We start from the raw sequence: 16,954 nt of genomic DNA, 5'->3' as shown, positions 1-16,954 counted from the left end.
TTTATAGTGAACATATTTATATGTAAATTTTATTGTACAATAGAAATAAAAGAACATTAAAAACAATGAGAAACGTGCTGTTGTTTTATTCGTCTTCACAATGATGATGAAGAAAATTAAGTACAGAAGGATTTGGCCCAATATTCACTGACTTGTGTTGTCCCAGATTAGACTTCTCTAAGTGTAAACTCAGAGACCGAAACTACTGTCTTGATGTTCAGATGTCCTTTGCCCAAACCAGTGGGGTTGCTCAGGTGTGTATAGGTCTGTGGGTATGTGTGCAAGGATGAGCATGCACATATATGTGTGTGCACAGGGGTGTGCAGAGTGTTGGAGCTGCACAAGGACATTGTGGTACCGGTGTGTGCGTGCACTTTGGGAGTGAAAGGAAGGGGTTTCACATGTGTATCTAATGTCTGGACTGTGGCAGAAAAGAGGCTGCAGTGTTGTTCTCTGTAGGAAGAGGCCAGTAGTTGCCCCATGTCAGACAGAACCAGTTCAAGTGCTGGCCAAAGCTGAGTCAAGGAGTGATGCTGCTGGCACTTCTGTGATAACTTTGTTAAGGAAGGTTAAAACCACTGCATAGCATATGTGAGAGCTATGAGCAGGAATGATGTGAGACAAACAGCCCTGCAGTCACCAAGGTCAGTGAAGAAGGAGGAGAGGAGGCTTAGTGGACATGGTGGTGATGGGCTGATGATTGGGCTGGATGATCTAAGTGGTCTTTTCCAGCTCTCATGATTCTATCATTCTGTGACAGGTGATGTTAGTTTTGTTGACAGGTTCAGCAAGGTGAACTGGGACCAGAGGTACATCCCAAAACCTTTGAGTTGCTGGACTGGAGATAATCTTCCCAAAATAACTAATGAAAATAGTAGAACCATAAAAGGAATTTCTTTATCACTACGAGAAAAAGGGAGGGATCCTTTGGCTAATGAAGGCCTGATTTGGCAAAGCCAGAGACAGTTTGCTTTGCACCACATTTATTTGACTTTCCAGAATGGTGTACTTACTTTCCAGGTATTTCTAAACAGTGATTTTTTATTTCCAAACATGGCTAACAGCAGGTTAAAAATTCTTTTCTTTGTTTCCTTTCTGCTAAGAATGAATGAATTTAATGTGGTCTTTTTCGTGCTTCCTTCTTTACGAAGGAGACAGCTGCTGCATCATGGCAAACAAACATTCAGATGGTTTGGAGAACAAGTCCTTACACAGACTACAGTGTACAGCAATAAAGGGCACACACAACAACATGCAAGACATTCATTCAGCCTCCAAACACTTCTCCCTGTTGACCAATTCAGAACATATTAAACCATTTAAGAAGGGCATTAAGCTTTAGAGTTGATGGGACGTTTTATACCTTGTACTTTTCTCCAACTCCCATAGTAAGCAAGGAAAAACAGAACAATAATAATAAAATCATATACAAAACAAACAAAGAAAGAAACATACAAGCAGAAAACGCTGACAGAAAAAGAATATACCTCGCAAGGTGTCAGGATCCTTTATATCTAATCCTCAAGGCAGAGGATGAAAGCTTTGTCTTTTCTAGGTAACTTGTGGCTAAGACTGGGAGCTGGGAGGACTTTATACTTTCCCTGACCCGGTGGTATGTAAACTAAATATAGAAGGTAGTCAAATAACTATAACATATGTAACATATATATTTATATATATGTATTTTTAAATCCCAGACCTTAAGCCTGAAGTTCCTTGAATGGCTGGAGCTTTTAAATAGTGTTTTGATAGAAATTCTCTCAGCTATCTAAGTGTGCAGCTGGTCAAATCCACAAGCAAGCACGAACGATAAGCTTCATTTATAAGAGCAAACACAGAAGAACAACATGGAGGGAATAGTTGTTAGTTTCTTGAGTGAACTAACCCAGGCACCGTGTAGCCTCTACTATTGCTGTTCCTGAAGGAGAATCTGTTCCTCCCTTTATTTCTGAGCTTCACCCACCTCTACCACTTCTCACAAGAAGTGTGTTTTGGGGGAATATTCATATGGAGTCGAAAGGAGCTGGCTGTTCTATCCAATCAAGAATGGGAAGGCATATGACCTGTAGATTAGAAGATAATCCAAATATTTTACAAGAAATCTCTCCATTTATTTTAACAGCTCACTTGGAAGCTGTGGAAGAATTATCACCTATTTACAAACAAGACAGTGAGAGATAAAATTCCATTGTACAGTGAAATCCATGAGATAACAAAGACAGAAAGTCAGTAAGTCCATCTGCCACAGCAAGCAGCACTCACCAGGTGATGGGGGAGTTCCTCAGTTTTCTGACATCAAATCTGGATGCTGTAGTGGGTTTAGAAATCAGCCTCCTTGAGGTACTTCTTTATTTGGATATATTCGGAGCTTAAAGTAACTTACTTTAAGAGGAAAATAGCACCAGCTGAGTCCTGGCAGATGGTGATGTGTCTGGGTGGAACAAAGCAGCAGAACAGTCCCTGGCCACTTTTCCCTCTTGCAGTTGAACTCTGTGTTACTTTGTACATTTCTTAGGCCAATTTTAGTGGTTGGGTTTTTATTCCAATTTTGGTTTTTGCCCGAAAATAAGAGTAAGGTTTGTATGTGTTGGAACAGAACAGCACTGAATGAACTGCAATGGAACCAAACTTTAAATTGCACACCTTGCTTCTGAAATTTGAGGAACTTGATGTGCAGAAGCAGCTCGTGAATGCTGAGTTTACAACAGCAAACCTGAAACTACTTTGAATGAGAGGGAAGAAGCAGAAGCTAATTGTGGCAGGGTGATTCTCTTCATTTAATGCTTCCATTTTCTGTTTTGCCAGGGTTCACTGGATTTCATTTAACGTGAGGTTCTTAATGACTATTATATGTATCCATTTAGAGTGTCATTTAGCCAAAGTCTTTCTGAAACAGACAGGCCTTCCTGTTCTGGGCTGTGAACACCGTGTAAGTTTTGCCTCTTCTGCCTTTGCCTGGTCTCTCAGTGGGTTCAACTTCTTTATTCAGTCCTAACTAAGTTTGGCCTGTAGGAAATGGAGAATATTCTCATCTGCTAGAGAAAGATGGTTTTAGAAACTTGGGATGTTTCACGGCACTGAGAGACCCTCCTGCTGCCTGCTTATCTTCTGTGATTTTGCTTCTCATAGAATCATAGAATCACAAGGTTGGAAAGGACCTACAAGATCATCCAGTCCAACCGCCCTCCCATCGCCATTGCTGCCACAACCACATCTCATAGCTCCTCATCCAGACACCCAGAGCGTATAGTAAAAAGGAAAGTGAGAAATTAAAATTTCCTCAGCAAAGCTTCAGTCATACCAATAGTGGAGGGTAAGACCAGCTCCCGTGGGGCTTCACAGTCAGATTAGTACAAAACTATTCTCAAAAAGGATGCCATCACCTCTTGTAGCAGCCTGAGCTGCCATATCTGCGGCACCTGCTGTGATTCTGGTGGTGGACAGCTGATTGATTCAGAGATGGCTATTTGTGCCAAAGCATTATTTCCATTTCTATGACATGCAGAACAGAAAACAATCATGGCACTCATTGCCAACTTCTTTTTCATAGAGCAGTGCTTATCAGAGGACTTCACTTGTCTCTCCTTCCTGAGCCTTGTTTCATCTGTTCTGCTTGTGGTGGGGCTATGAAAAACTCATCTGATTGCTGTCCGCTTTTGGACTGATGCCCTATTGAGACAGGAGCTCACCTTCCTTTTCTAAAGTCCTGAAGCTTTAGAGATTCTTTTGGTAGCAATATGAATCAGTTTCTACAGATCGTTTTAGCTTTTGTACTGAGGAAGGATTCCACCACTCTGATAGTCAGCACGCCAGTTACTGTGATGTGCAGCTGAATTGGGCTTTCCTACCTCCTCGTGGTTTGCTGCTGTGCCCGTGCAGAGCTGCAGCTGGGTGGAGTGAGACGCTGTGGTTAGGCTGCTACATGTAGGAGGTGCTAGAATCTCTTTGTTTAAATTTATGATGTTTTGAGAACTTGTAATTGCATAATATTCTGTGCCTGCTATAGATGAAATAAAAGAATGGATTTCTTTTGTTTTTCCTGGAGGATGAGATGTATAAGCCAGGCAACCCATGTCCTGTGGCATGCTGAAAGAGGAAAGCATGCAGATTTCTACATATTTGTGTCTGCAACTTACAGCAGAGTGGTTTTGGTTATCAGATGTTAGTCTTAAAAACTGAGATTAAATCTGAGATATACGTTATGTCCCAACTGCTCTGCAGCTTTACTTATCTGAACAAACTTTTGTATTTGGCTTGATAACAAATGAGGCAAGAAAACGCCTTCCTGGCACTCTGAGATTCCTGCCTAGAGAGCTTTGCTTATGTTTGTTTTTTAAGGCCTGTGTGCTTGAGGTAGATTTAAACTATGTGACAATCTTGGGTGCTTTTTCCCTCTTAAAAAAAAACCTATTTCACACGCTTTTATAGCAAACTTGCAAATGTGACCTACATTTCCCCCAAAATTGGGCTGCAAATGAAAGGAACCAGGGAGTCTCTGAAGACTTTTATCAGTATTCTTCCTGCCTCCTTGTGCTGCGGATAGCAGGCTCATAACTGATTCTTGAACATGTGAGGCTGTCACATAAACCTGTTCTTTCAGAAGTATTTATGTTAAGAATGACTTTGCACACATCCCCTTAACACCCAGGTCCAACACTCTGGCTGTCAGTGTTCATTCTGAACAACCTAAGGAGGTTCTGCTTTCCTTTATGATAGGTTTTCTTTGCAATCATTTTCAGATTAATGCAGACATAAGTTATTAACTAGAATTTCTTCTATTGGTAAAATGTGCGAACCACGAGGGTATTAGTATTATTTGTTCTATTAAATGTGCTTTAACCACTGTCAGACTGTGCAAACAATAACATGAATCAGTCTCACGGTGTGACTGGAACAAGGCTTTGTTTGCAGAAAGAAGAAATGTGCCCTACTGCAGCCTGGTGTGAGGACGTGGGAGCACCTGATTCCTGGTTTCGTTGTCTGCTGGCGTCATTTTGAAGTGTAGTTTGACCACTGTGAACAGACAGCTCACTCTTGGCAGCTGGTGCCTCTAACATTTAATTCTCGTGTATCGGTTCTTGTCTGCTTGGGTATTTTTCCCTGCTATATGGATACTTAACAATGTTGTTCGTAGGTTTTCACGTTCTTCTAGGCTGTACTCCTTCATCCTTCTATTTGCCTTTACTCTGGCAAGTACTAGTTAGACCATAATTGTGTTGTGATAATTGCTTAGTTGGATTTATTTTTATTGGTACAGCAACTGCTGGTATCAAAAGTTGAGCACAGTATCGTTGAAACAAGGTAGCATGTGAGATAACTCCCAGTAAACCTTTAAAATGAAAGTAAATACCCATAATTAAACTATAGCTTGTGTGTGTTTGCACAGGACGAGGGTGGAGTGGCAGACTGGAGTTGCCCTCCCCAGGCACGTCATGGTTACGCTGAAGCACAGAGGGAAAGTTCCATGTCCTGGATGGCTTTACAGTGTCACAACATAGTTGTTGAGCCATGCAGCTTCACAGAGAGATGGCAAAATGCTTCTCCTTCCCAACTGTGTCATGCTGAGAGAGCGTTTGGTGGGAATAGCACTTCTACGTTGATCTTGCCAAATAATAAGTGGACCAAACTCCTGCTTGTGCTCATAGCAGAGTTGTCCCTTAACAAAGTTGCTTGTAGGCAGTTGAGCTGAGGGTCCCCCCTGAGTTGACATCCTGAGGATAATCTGGTAAAGGTGGCATGTGGGAGCCCTGAGCATGGCGTGCTCTCCGGGGGGGTGTTTTCACTGACAAGAAAAATTACAGCCTCAGGATAAGCAGAAAGAGATGGAAGATGTTTTCTTGAATTGTCACAGCTGAAATCTGGCTAAAATCTATACTCCCTTTGCAAGGTTTCATTTGTTCTGCTATCTTGACAGGTAAGAGGCTTGGGCATTTTTGCATCTTGTTTTTTGTGATGTGAATTTGTTTTGCATTTTTTTTAGTATCAATAAATTACAGGTTTTCAGTCTGTTTTCTAGAAGACCAGGAGGGAATTACTCGTCTTAGTCATCGTAGAGTCATACACAAAACAAAGTTTCATCTGGTTGTGAAGCTTAAAGCATGCCGCTGCACAATTAGAAAGCAATTGCTTTGTACTGGGACTGTAACAGCACTCCCAGTTCTCACTTCATGTCTGCCTGTAAAGTACAAAGTTGTCAGTGCTGTTGGAGGTGCCCTGAGGGATGATGCTGACAGTTGTGTTGATGTTCCCTAGCAGCTCTGAAAAAAAGCATTCAGCGCTCTCTCCTTTATTTTTAATACAGTGATGTCACGTACATGTATCGGTGTTTAAATGCCTTTCATGTTGGGAAGTGGGATGTAGGGATATATTCAGTTTCAGGTTCCTTTTGATGAGTAATTTCATAGGCTTCTTTAGAAAGCAGGGCTTCTTTACTAGCAATTTAGAGCACTTGACCAAGACTTCTCTTTTGACTCATCTGTAGCGGACTGTGTTTCTTTGCACTTTGTAGAGGGACCCAAAAGCAAATGGTGAGAAGACCTCATGGCTGCCATAGGGAGAAAAACCAACCAGCGCCACCCCGACCACACCTGAGCTGTTTGTTACCAAATGTCTGTAATGTCAGTTTCATTGGACTGACTGGGAGCAGCCAGAAAGTCTGAGCAGGGCCACTGCTATGTAGACAAGCACTCTGTATGCAGGACTGCCACAGCTGAAGGTGAGACCATGTGTTTGTGTAGGTGCTGATTTCTGACGTGGATCCTTGATGTGGACAGCTGAGCAGAACTTAACTAATGGGGTGCTTTTGTGAAGTGGAAGGAAGAGCTGCACAAGCAGCACAGTGCTGCACCAGAGCAGGTTCACACTGGATTTGGGGAGAAATTTCTCTCCAGCAGTGTCCAGGAGGTGTTAGGACAGTGTCCTCAACGTGAACTGACTTGTGCTCAGCCCTGAAGCTGTCATGCAGTTAGACCTGATTATCTTTGTAGGCCTCCTCCCCCGATCTGCTATAAACACGATGAATTTTCTTCCTCTTTTCTTCAGATTACATAAGCTCAGTGAAGGGTTTCTGTGCTTGAGAGAGATGCAGGATAAGAGCACAACAGCACAAGGTCTGCCTTTTGGCAGCTGGAGCTGTGATAATTCCAACATGCATGAAATGGCCTGATGTGCAGCGATTTAATTAATTGTGATTGCAGTCACATTTGGAGTTCAAGAGTTGCAGTTTGCATTTTGTCTGTGTCTTTTCTGGACCACGTGCAATTAAGTTTGAAATATTTCAGCATAATGTATGTAAGTGTACGATGAAGGACACTGCAGTTGCTCTTTTGAAGGTAAACATGTCTGTGTGTCCCTGTGTGTAGGTCCTGAAGCTGATCAGACATACTGTCAATAGTAACATCTTACAGATCAAGCTTGCTTGAGTTCTGATTCCAGTGATGTGGAGATGGGAGGAACAAAAGATATCAAAGCGCTGTTGCTATTCAGAAACATTCAGGTCTTGATTTTAGAAGTACTACTTCAACTTCTTTCTCTGTAAGATGAAAATAAAACCAGTTACCTGTTGTTTTAAGTTCACTGCTGTCTCTAGGGGAAATCTTTCCTTACTGTTATATATTAATAGATTAAGTTCATCTGCAGGGCAAGTAGAAAGAACGGCAAAGACAAAGAAACCACACCTGGGTCTGCAGGAGCTGAATTAGTGGAGGTTCCCAGCTGCTGCTGCTCAGGAGGCATCACCCATAGAGCACAGGCTTGCAGGATATGATGCCTAATTGCTTGTTCAGTTTGTTTCAGAATAGCCTGTTATGTTTGAAGGACTTTTGTAGAACATGAAGTAAATTGATATTTTCCTTCTTGTTTGCATAAGTCCTCAAATTCTTGGCTTCCCAGGCTTTGATTGGAGGAGGTGCAAGACAAAGGAGCAGCATCTGAAAGGCACAGCTTTGTGGAAAGGCTCTTACTGTTCTGTCAGGACCTTAATGCAGCACTGCACAACACTGCAGAGCACTGCAGTGAAATGGCTGAGGTACTTGATCAGGCTTTACCTTCAAGGGTCAGTGTTCCTCATAATGAGAAACAGAAGGGTTTTTCGCTGTGGGAAAAACACTATAAAGAGCAATTAGAGCACAGAACCCTGAGCTGCATCTGCTGCAGGCTTCATTCCAAAGTGTTGAAGTCTGGAAGAATTCACTAAGTTACTGTGCGGTGTCAGCTCAGACATATGTAAAGTACAGGTAAGGATCTTCAAATACAAAACCACTCACATTAATAATCCCCAGGGGACATGAAGGAATGCAGGTCTCGGTGAAGGCAAACAGCATCTGTAGGCAGAAGGCCACGCATCAGAGACCTTTTCTTGTTGTTTGCTTGCATTGTAAGTGAAACATCTAAAATGACACTCCCAGAGGAGAATTATACCCAGGCAGTGGTGCACAGGCATGTATTAAAGTGCTCTTAGTACTTGTAAACACAATCAAATCAGATGGAAACATAGTGCAGAGTTCACTTCCAAAGGTCTTGAAGTTTGTTATTTTTCAGGCAAGATCTGATTGCTCAGGGTGTCAGTTTCATCACTATAAGGATGATTTCCCTCCTGAAGCAGAATCTGTTCGTCCCAGTCTCACAGGAAGGCTGAGGCTCACAGTCCTCATTTCCACATAGGGAAAACGGTCTTGTATTTTGTATTTTGCAAGTGTAGCTGCAGGAGAAAGTAGATCAAGTCTGTCTTTGATGCCAGGAATGAAGTACGAGGAACTGTGCTCGTTTCCCAGTTAAGGGCCATCAAGGTAATTAGACATCTTGAAGTACATTATACTTGATAGATCAGAATATTGCATCTCATTTAAATGTCAGTGGGGTCTTTTGGTGTTTTTTCTGCATCCATATTATTTTGTTTCCTTGTCTTTTGTTCTTTCTAGGGCTCATGTGCTTCTGTTACTGTCTGATTCCTTTCTCTGCTGTTGTTGTTTAAGGTTTTCAGGTATCAGGTGGAATATTTTCCATGAGTGAGTCCACAATAATAGTTTAAATGTCTGTGGGATTTTTTTCCATGGTGCACAGCAGAGGTTAAAGCAGTTCATCTGTCCTTGCACTTGAGGCCTGATTTATGCGTCCTAGCCTTCCACTCGTGACCAGCTGCTGTTCTGTAAGGTGCTTTCCTAAATAGCTCAAGTAAAATCTGAGCTTCATAAATAGGGAGCAAGACGATTGTTTAACAAGGAATGCTACTGTTTTCCGAATCCTATTATGTTCTTTATCAAGTACACTTGTCATGTGAGCCCTTTTACTTTCTCTTGGTGCTTTACTGTAAACAGAAGAAGTAGATTTGAGAGACCAGAGGAGGAAAAACATCAGGATGTTGTGTTCTCACTGGGTGAAACTTTGCAGAAGTGTGGAAGAACACATTGTTCATCATGTGATTCTTCCCTGTTGTGTTTGCTCTCATGCTCACATCGAATGACCGTCAAATTCCAGCTTCAAACCGGCACAGCATCACAGCTGATGGTTTTGCTGTTCAAGTTATTGGAAGTCTTATCTGAACTATGAAAAGTAGGGATTCTTTGCTTTCTGAACATATGGAGTGTGTTTGAGTCACAGCTCGATGCTTTTGTCCCTCAGCTGTGGCAGCTAGAAACTTCTCTTACGTGATAGCTGCCATTCTTATGCAGGCATCTGAATTTGACACCTCAGTTTTCAGGAGAAAAGTCTTCAGTTATTAATATTGCTTACTATGATTATAGCTGATAAGGAGCCCTTGTCACCAACCCTGCGTGGATTCAGAAAATGAATGATCTGAAAAAAAACAAACATGACAGCCATAAGGTGTTGGAAGTAACCGCGGGAGACAAGTCTCATGCTATCATGGTCAACAAGCCTCGTTTATTAGGTGTTACAGCATCTCATTTATACAATCAGTAATAAGTTCATGCATATTGCAAAAGTTAAGCTCAGGATTGGTGAATTAGGCATTACTTCATCTGACCTTTGTGGTTAGTCTTATGGATACTTTTTCTTTGCAGCTTTGTCTACACCTTGCTACACATCTTGCTTTTCCCTTAGGCCGTCCTTGCTTCTAGATACATATTTCATCTTTAGCTACATACCCTGTCTTTTCACATACTGATTTCTTCTCAGCTGCCTAGCCCGTGATCGTCCCTAGGATAGACCGTCTTTGTCTTTAATCACGTTCATTCTTTTACAATTTAACTAGTGGAATCTCTTCATGTCCTTTCTCATGAAGCCATTCTGCATAAACACTCTCCACATTTCCCCCGTTTTCTTTTAAAATGAAAAGGCTCAGTTCAACGACCGATTAATCATATTTAACAAGCAGTTCAGTTCAATTGTTCAATCAGTTCTCATGTAGTTTTATCCTGCTCCATAGCTGCTGCTCTGTGAACTCCTTATCTCAATCCATGGCTGCTGCTCCGTAGAATTCTTCTTGTATTACAACAATTCCAAGATACTGCCTATAGAATAACAACACTACTTAAATTAATAACGTAACTATTATAACTCAATCAAGACCTCGATTGACAATACTCTAAAAGTGAAAAAAGAGACAAGTCAAATACAACATAACAACATTACTGTTAAACCTACTAAAAAGAACAAACATGTTTGTACTGCAACCTAAGTTTCTTCAACCTAAAAATAAATCCGTGAGGGTCCCATTGTGTTAATCTGTAACTGATCAGGAAAAGTCTTCAATTTTTATATACTCTGATATATTGATTTTAATGACCACTAAAATTTGTGCAATAAATGCTTTTAAGATGTTCATAACCATGCTCTACCAACTGAGTTATCCGGGCTAATAATTGATTAATGATCGTGCAATTTTATGAAGTAGCATGTCAAATAGAACCAATTTTAGAGGACAAATGTACTAGAGTATCACTAGGGGCATTAATACTTATTGATCCTTGAGAAACAGCAAACCATGTTGGTGGTGGATGCGACAGGTAGTGCCAGCAGGGCGTCCCCTGCTTCAAGGTGCACATTTCCTCTCTCACCCATCACAGATTCTCTCCTGCATTCAGGGTCTGAAGGATTTCTTCCAGTTGTACACCATATCCGCATGGCCAGTGCGTGATATAGAGCCCAAGTGGAACACCTGCTTGGAAAACAGAATAAACTATCAAATTTAGTTCTATTAACGTGCACTTTTGTCTAAAATGATGCATGGTTATATTTTCAGATCCCAATTAATTGGATGTAAAATAGGTATCCGTTATATGATACTCTTTGACTAGAATTCCTTTCCAGGTTTTGTCTTTGCAAATTAAGAAAAGCTAATTAATAGGCTAATAATATCATAACCAAACAGTACTAAAACATTAAAAGATCTATTCCTGTAGATTCTAGCATTGATTACATCAAATCCTGTTTAATACACATCTGATCTATTACTAAAATAGAAGAAACACACAACATCCTAGCTAATGCCTTAAACTCTAAATCTTGAGACTGCATTGGTAGAACAGAAAATCACACACTATGTCAAACTACTACTAATATTATCTATAACACAGCAAGTTACAAAGCAATACCACTAAGTAAGAAGCACACAATTACAATTACTATAAAGGCTGGATGCTATTTTCTGCCTTCAGATGAGACCGAAGATATCATGCTGGAACCCACATAGGGCCAGTCCCTGTGGAAATATGAGCATATTCACGACCCCAAGTTGTCAGTGGTAGAGGACAGTCCCAAAGTCCTGTGGCCATATTCCAAACATTAACCATAGGCTGTTCCTTTAGCACCGGGGAAGCCTCAAAATGACGATCCACATAAGCTGTATCTGTATGAACACGATTCAAAAACTTCAGCACAAGCAAAACAAGCAAAACCTTACATAATATTTTCAAAAAATTCAGCACAAGCAAAACAAGCAAAACCTTGCATAATATTTCTTGTAGTGTGTCTCCTATATTCCCCCTTTTTTGTTTATTAATAAGAATGGATTTCAGTGTTTGATAAATGTGATCAGTGATAGCTTGTTCAGTGGGAGAATGAGCAATGGCTGTAGTATGTCTAACACACCCTTCTTGGAGGAAAGTTTGAGTGGCCTTAGAGGTATACGCAGGCCCATTATCTGTTTTTGTAGTATGTGGGATTCCCATAGCAGCATAAGCAGATAACCAGTATTTACGGGTGTCATGACTGAGTTCACCTGTATGTGCTGTGGCAAATATGTAAGAAGAATGAATATCTATTGTTACATGTGCATATTTTACACGGCCAAATTCAGGAATGTGAGTGACATTTGTCTGACACAGTTGAAGAGGTGCTGTGCCACATGGATTTGTCCGAGTCTGAGGCGAAGAGGTATCAGTCAAATTATGTAGCCGGTATTCAATCACAGACACGGTGTATTGCATAGGAAAGAGGATCATTCTTAACACAGTTTTCCAATTGTGAGGGGTCATAGCGTAAGTGTCACTGTTTGTAACCAAAAGATTGTATGTAAAGGCTGACTGAACTCTGTATGTTCTCACTGACTCCCTTAGCTCCTTCACTGACTCATAAGGCAGGGATTCCAAATGGGGGACCTGATTAGGAAAGGTTTGCAACGTGTCAGCATCACCCCTTAATATTGTTTCTTCTCTGCAATGCTCTAAGACATCACAGTACGCTGTAGGGAAATTTGTCATTCCTGCTCCAAACAAAGTATCAAGAGAAAATGCGTCCGATTCGCTTTCTGGATCTACAGGACCTGGGCCACAACAATCCCCTGGTTTCAGTCCATCCGTGTCTTTAACCACGTTACACACGGGCTGCAGAGACACAGCCGCGCAGGACGAGGGAGGGGCGGCATGGCGAGGTGCAGAGAACGACGTGGGCGAAGCAGAGGGCGGGGGTGCTGTAGAGACCGACAACGCGACGAGCGACGTGTGCGGGGGGGCAGGCGGCCGCTGGCTGGGAACGGCAGCTTGTATCGGAGCGCGGCCGCTGTTCTTTCGTGCGCTGCTTCTCACGTTTCCCGACTTCCTATAGCATACAGCAGCGTTGTGGGTGTTGGATTGACACTTGCTGCGCCAAATCCCAGTGGCTTGGCACTCGTGACGGATGTGGCCAGTTTTTTCACAACGGAAACATTTCATGAGGGAGCTGATCTGCGAGCGTGGGCTTGTAGCGACTGCAGCTTGGAGGGGTGCAAGGGCTGCTAACATTTGATTCTGAGAAGCCTCAGCCTGTGCCTTTAATCCTGACCCTAGCTCTTTAATAGCCTCAACTATGAAAGCCTGAGCCCCCGTGGGCACGCTCGATAGTCTGTCTAACGCCTCCTCTATTGTCCAGTTACTCCTCAAAGTACTTAGAATGCCACGAGCTGTAGCATTACAATTCTGAAGTGCACAATGTTTTAGCATTATTTCCCTCATGTACTCTGGTACTCCAGCCTTCTCTATGGCTCCAGCTACCTTATCTATGAACGCTCCAAAATCCTCATTTCTTCCTTGCCGGATTCCCATATAAGACAACAACCCACCTGGTGCCTTGATCTTATCCATAGCCTGCCTGGCCAGATACATTGACTCTCTACATTTAACTGGTCCTAATAAAGCCTGGGCCTCCGTCCAGATGAAAGGACACACCCCTAAAAGTTCTTCAACAGTGACATTATACAAGGGATCTCCAGGCTGCCTAACTATCGCAACTCTCTGTTGGCACATCTCTTCCCAATAAGCATTAAATAGCAGTTGTTGGTGCTGCGAAAAAATCAACCTAGCTATAGCCCGACAATCAGATGGCAACAAAACCTGAGTACTCCAGATATAATCCAGTATCTGTCTCGCTGGCTCACTTTTTACTCCAAACTGACTGACCGTAGACCGCAATTGTGACAACAACTTCCAATCTAAAGCACTGATAACAGCCTGTATCCCACCTGCAGCATTAGGCGAATACCCCACCGACAGCACCGCCTGTGGCACCGCTTCCAACGCCTCACCGTCTCCCACCTCTAAACAAGCCCGCGCCAGCGCAGCCCAAGCCCCCCCCCGCTCCCGCGCGACGGCCTCCGCCAGGTCACTCTGTGCCCCAGGGAGCGGCTCATTGCAAAGGGGGGTCGAGGGGGCCGGCTGTAGCGCCATGGTCGATGCAGGCGGCTCGTCTGATACAGACGTGCAGGGAGACGGAGACGGGGCACTCGGCTCCGCAGCCACTGGCAACTCAGGCTCGGCGGCCGGCGGCAACTTTACGGTGGACACTGCAGGGGGCCCCGGGCAATCTGACCATTCATTATAATTCTTATTCCTCTCCTGCACAGCACTAGCTTTCTCTACCTCTTCCTTTTCTGCCTGATATTGCAACAAATCATTATAAACCACACGCCACCACTTCCTGCATTTTTTAGCCATTTTCTCCCCATCTATCATTCCCTGAAAAATTACATCTCCAAATTTACACCACTCATCAAGATCATGCACTAAATGCGGATTCTGAAATAACCCTTTAGCATACCCATACACTAATAACTTAGGGAGTTCCTTTCCCAAGTCTATCCCCTTAAACTGTCTCCGCTTAAGAAAAGCGGAAAATAAATTATATGCTGCTTGCCTGTCCATTTTTACTCACGTCGGTACCGTTGCAGCCCTCCAGGCTTCGGCAGCACGTGTCGGTCGAGCCCACCTGTGTGGTCACTCGAGACGCGGAGCTCCAATTTTAGCTCTTTCGTCGTCCGTCGGGCTGTGAAATCCGGACCCGAACCCAACGCAGTTCTTCACCCGTGGCACCCTTTTTTCCTTATCACGTCGAGGGTCACCATTTGTTGGAAGTAACCGCGGGAGACAAGTCTCATGCTATCATGGTCAACAAGCCTCGTTTATTAGGTGTTACAGCATCTCATTTATACAATCAGTAATAAGTTCATGCATATTGCAAAAGTTAAGCTCAGGATTGGTGAATTAGGCATTACTTCATCTGACCTTTGTGGTTAGTCTTATGGATACTTTTTCTTTGCAGCTTTGTCTACACCTTGCTACACATCTTGCTTTTCCCTTAGGCCGTCCTTGCTTCTAGATACATATTTCATCTTTAGCTACATACCCTGTCTTTTCACATACTGATTTCTTCTCAGCTGCCTAGCCCGTGATCGTCCCTAGGATAGACCGTCTTTGTCTTTAATCACGTTCATTCTTTTACAATTTAACTAGTGGAATCTCTTCATGTCCTTTCTCATGAAGCCATTCTGCATAAACACTCTCCACAATAAGGGGGAAAGAAGAAGTAGAATGTATGACTGAATAATGTAGGCAGTGGCACAGAGTAGGTGGCTTATTACTGTAATTTCTTAAATGTTGGTTGTGAGCTTATTTTGGGAGAGGCTTACGTAAATCAAAAGGGAAGGATGGTCTTTGATCAATCAACAGGTGAGCAACTGTGGGTGAGGGATGCTGGTGAGGAGTCAAGCTGATTGAAGAGATTGATGAGGGTGTAGGAGGTATTTAGCATAAAGAAATCTTTGGACTAGGACAGAAAGTCCAGCCCAAGTTAGAATGATCGCAGTCTGTAAGTTCCTTCCTTAGTGGATTTTGCTGGCTAGAGATTTCAGATGTTTTCTTCCTGGCAATAAAATAGTTTCCTTCTAGGGGAAAAAAAAAACCAAAACATAACTGTAAACCCCACATGATTATGATATCACAGATGTGAGAACTACTGACAGAGACTGCTGGATCTCCTTCATGGAATGGCTTTTAAACAGAACCAGGTGCAACCTTTTGTTTCTTTACGCTGCCCGTGGTTTGTCCTTTTACTCTGGGCTCCTTAGTACTGAATGTGCAGCTCCAGGGTTCTTCAGGAATGAATCAAGTGAAATGATGGATAATTCTCATGTTCTCTTTAAACGGCGAATAACAGAATTTTCATTTCTCCTAAATATTTCTGAGACAAAATAGTTAAGGACAGTGGAAGTGGTATTTCAAGTTACTGTCACAGTTTGAACGAAAAATCCACCTGCGTCCGTGACAGGGGCCGTGGGCCCCGGAGGGGCCCTAGGCCGAAAGGAAAAAGTTAATTAGGAAAAGAAAACAGCGGCAACGATCTAAGGAGGCACACTTATTTACTAAACACTATATCGAAATACAGTATAACACAATATAATACAATATAATTGAAAATTGAGCTAACGAATCAAGCAAAATAGGAGAGAGAATGAGTCCCGTAACTGAGAGGCCTACTGTAAATCTAGGCGAACGGCTGAAGGCTCCCACACACTGCCCTGAACGCCAGAACTCAAAAGACGTCAGTCTGTTCTGCGACAGAGTTAATATAGAGTCCAGGTCCCGTGACCTATCGTGTTGTTCCCTGGGAGATGTAGTCTTCTTCTGTAAGTTGCAGATTCAGTAAAATTATTCATGCTTAATATGATGTTATGATGTGGAATACTGATAGCAAAAATTACAAAATTATTAAACCATGACATTCCACCCCTTATTCTACATCATTACATTATGTTTATACATACATACACACTCATATGTATAATTGTGAATAATCAGCAACCTTATTTTCCTCCACAATTTATATTTATTCCATACAAATCCCTAAGTTGAGAACAAAACTCACAAAGGGTTTCCTGTCCCCTTTGCCATATACTAATGCAAGTGCACTGGCATGCTTTTCTGGAGCTGCTTTTGTAAAGTCACGCCACATTTGTCGTGGAACGCAGACTGCTTCAGGATCATGTAATTGGTCTGGATCATTACGATTGAACTCGCGGCTGTATAGCATTTCCACCAGAGCATTTTCTCTCAAAAATTGGATACCTTTCTCAATATCAGTCCATTTCTTTCTCTCAGGCTCCAAGTCCCGTTTAAAGGGGAATCTATCTCTTACCGCTATCAACATCCGCTTCCAAAGGGTGTAGGACCGATTTTGGCATGTGCCAATACCTCTGTCCACACGTGGGTCCCTGGAAATGCTACCCAGTTGGCGAGCTTCACTGCCA

At 42.5% G+C, this 16,954-nt stretch overlaps 1 long non-coding RNA gene across 1 annotated transcript; it reads right to left on the bottom strand.

Annotated features, from left to right (window-relative positions):
* Positions 1-9,859: 9,859 nt before the first annotated feature.
* On the bottom strand, positions 9,860-15,218 carry LOC146756845 (uncharacterized). Its single transcript, XR_014937161.1, has 2 exons — positions 14,584-15,218; positions 9,860-10,469 (listed from the first exon to the last, which is right to left on the bottom strand). It is a non-coding gene; the product is annotated as an uncharacterized LOC146756845 (long non-coding RNA).
* Positions 15,219-16,954: the final 1,736 nt, after the last annotated feature.

The sequence above is a fragment of the Coturnix japonica genome, chromosome 25, assembly GCF_054131305.1.
Source record: "Coturnix japonica strain WE chromosome 25, WE-NBRP24, whole genome shotgun sequence".
NCBI classification, from domain to species: Eukaryota; Metazoa; Chordata; class Aves; order Galliformes; family Phasianidae; genus Coturnix; species Coturnix japonica.
Note: the sequence above shows the minus strand (reverse complement) of the source record. Positions and strands in the feature narration are given on the sequence as shown.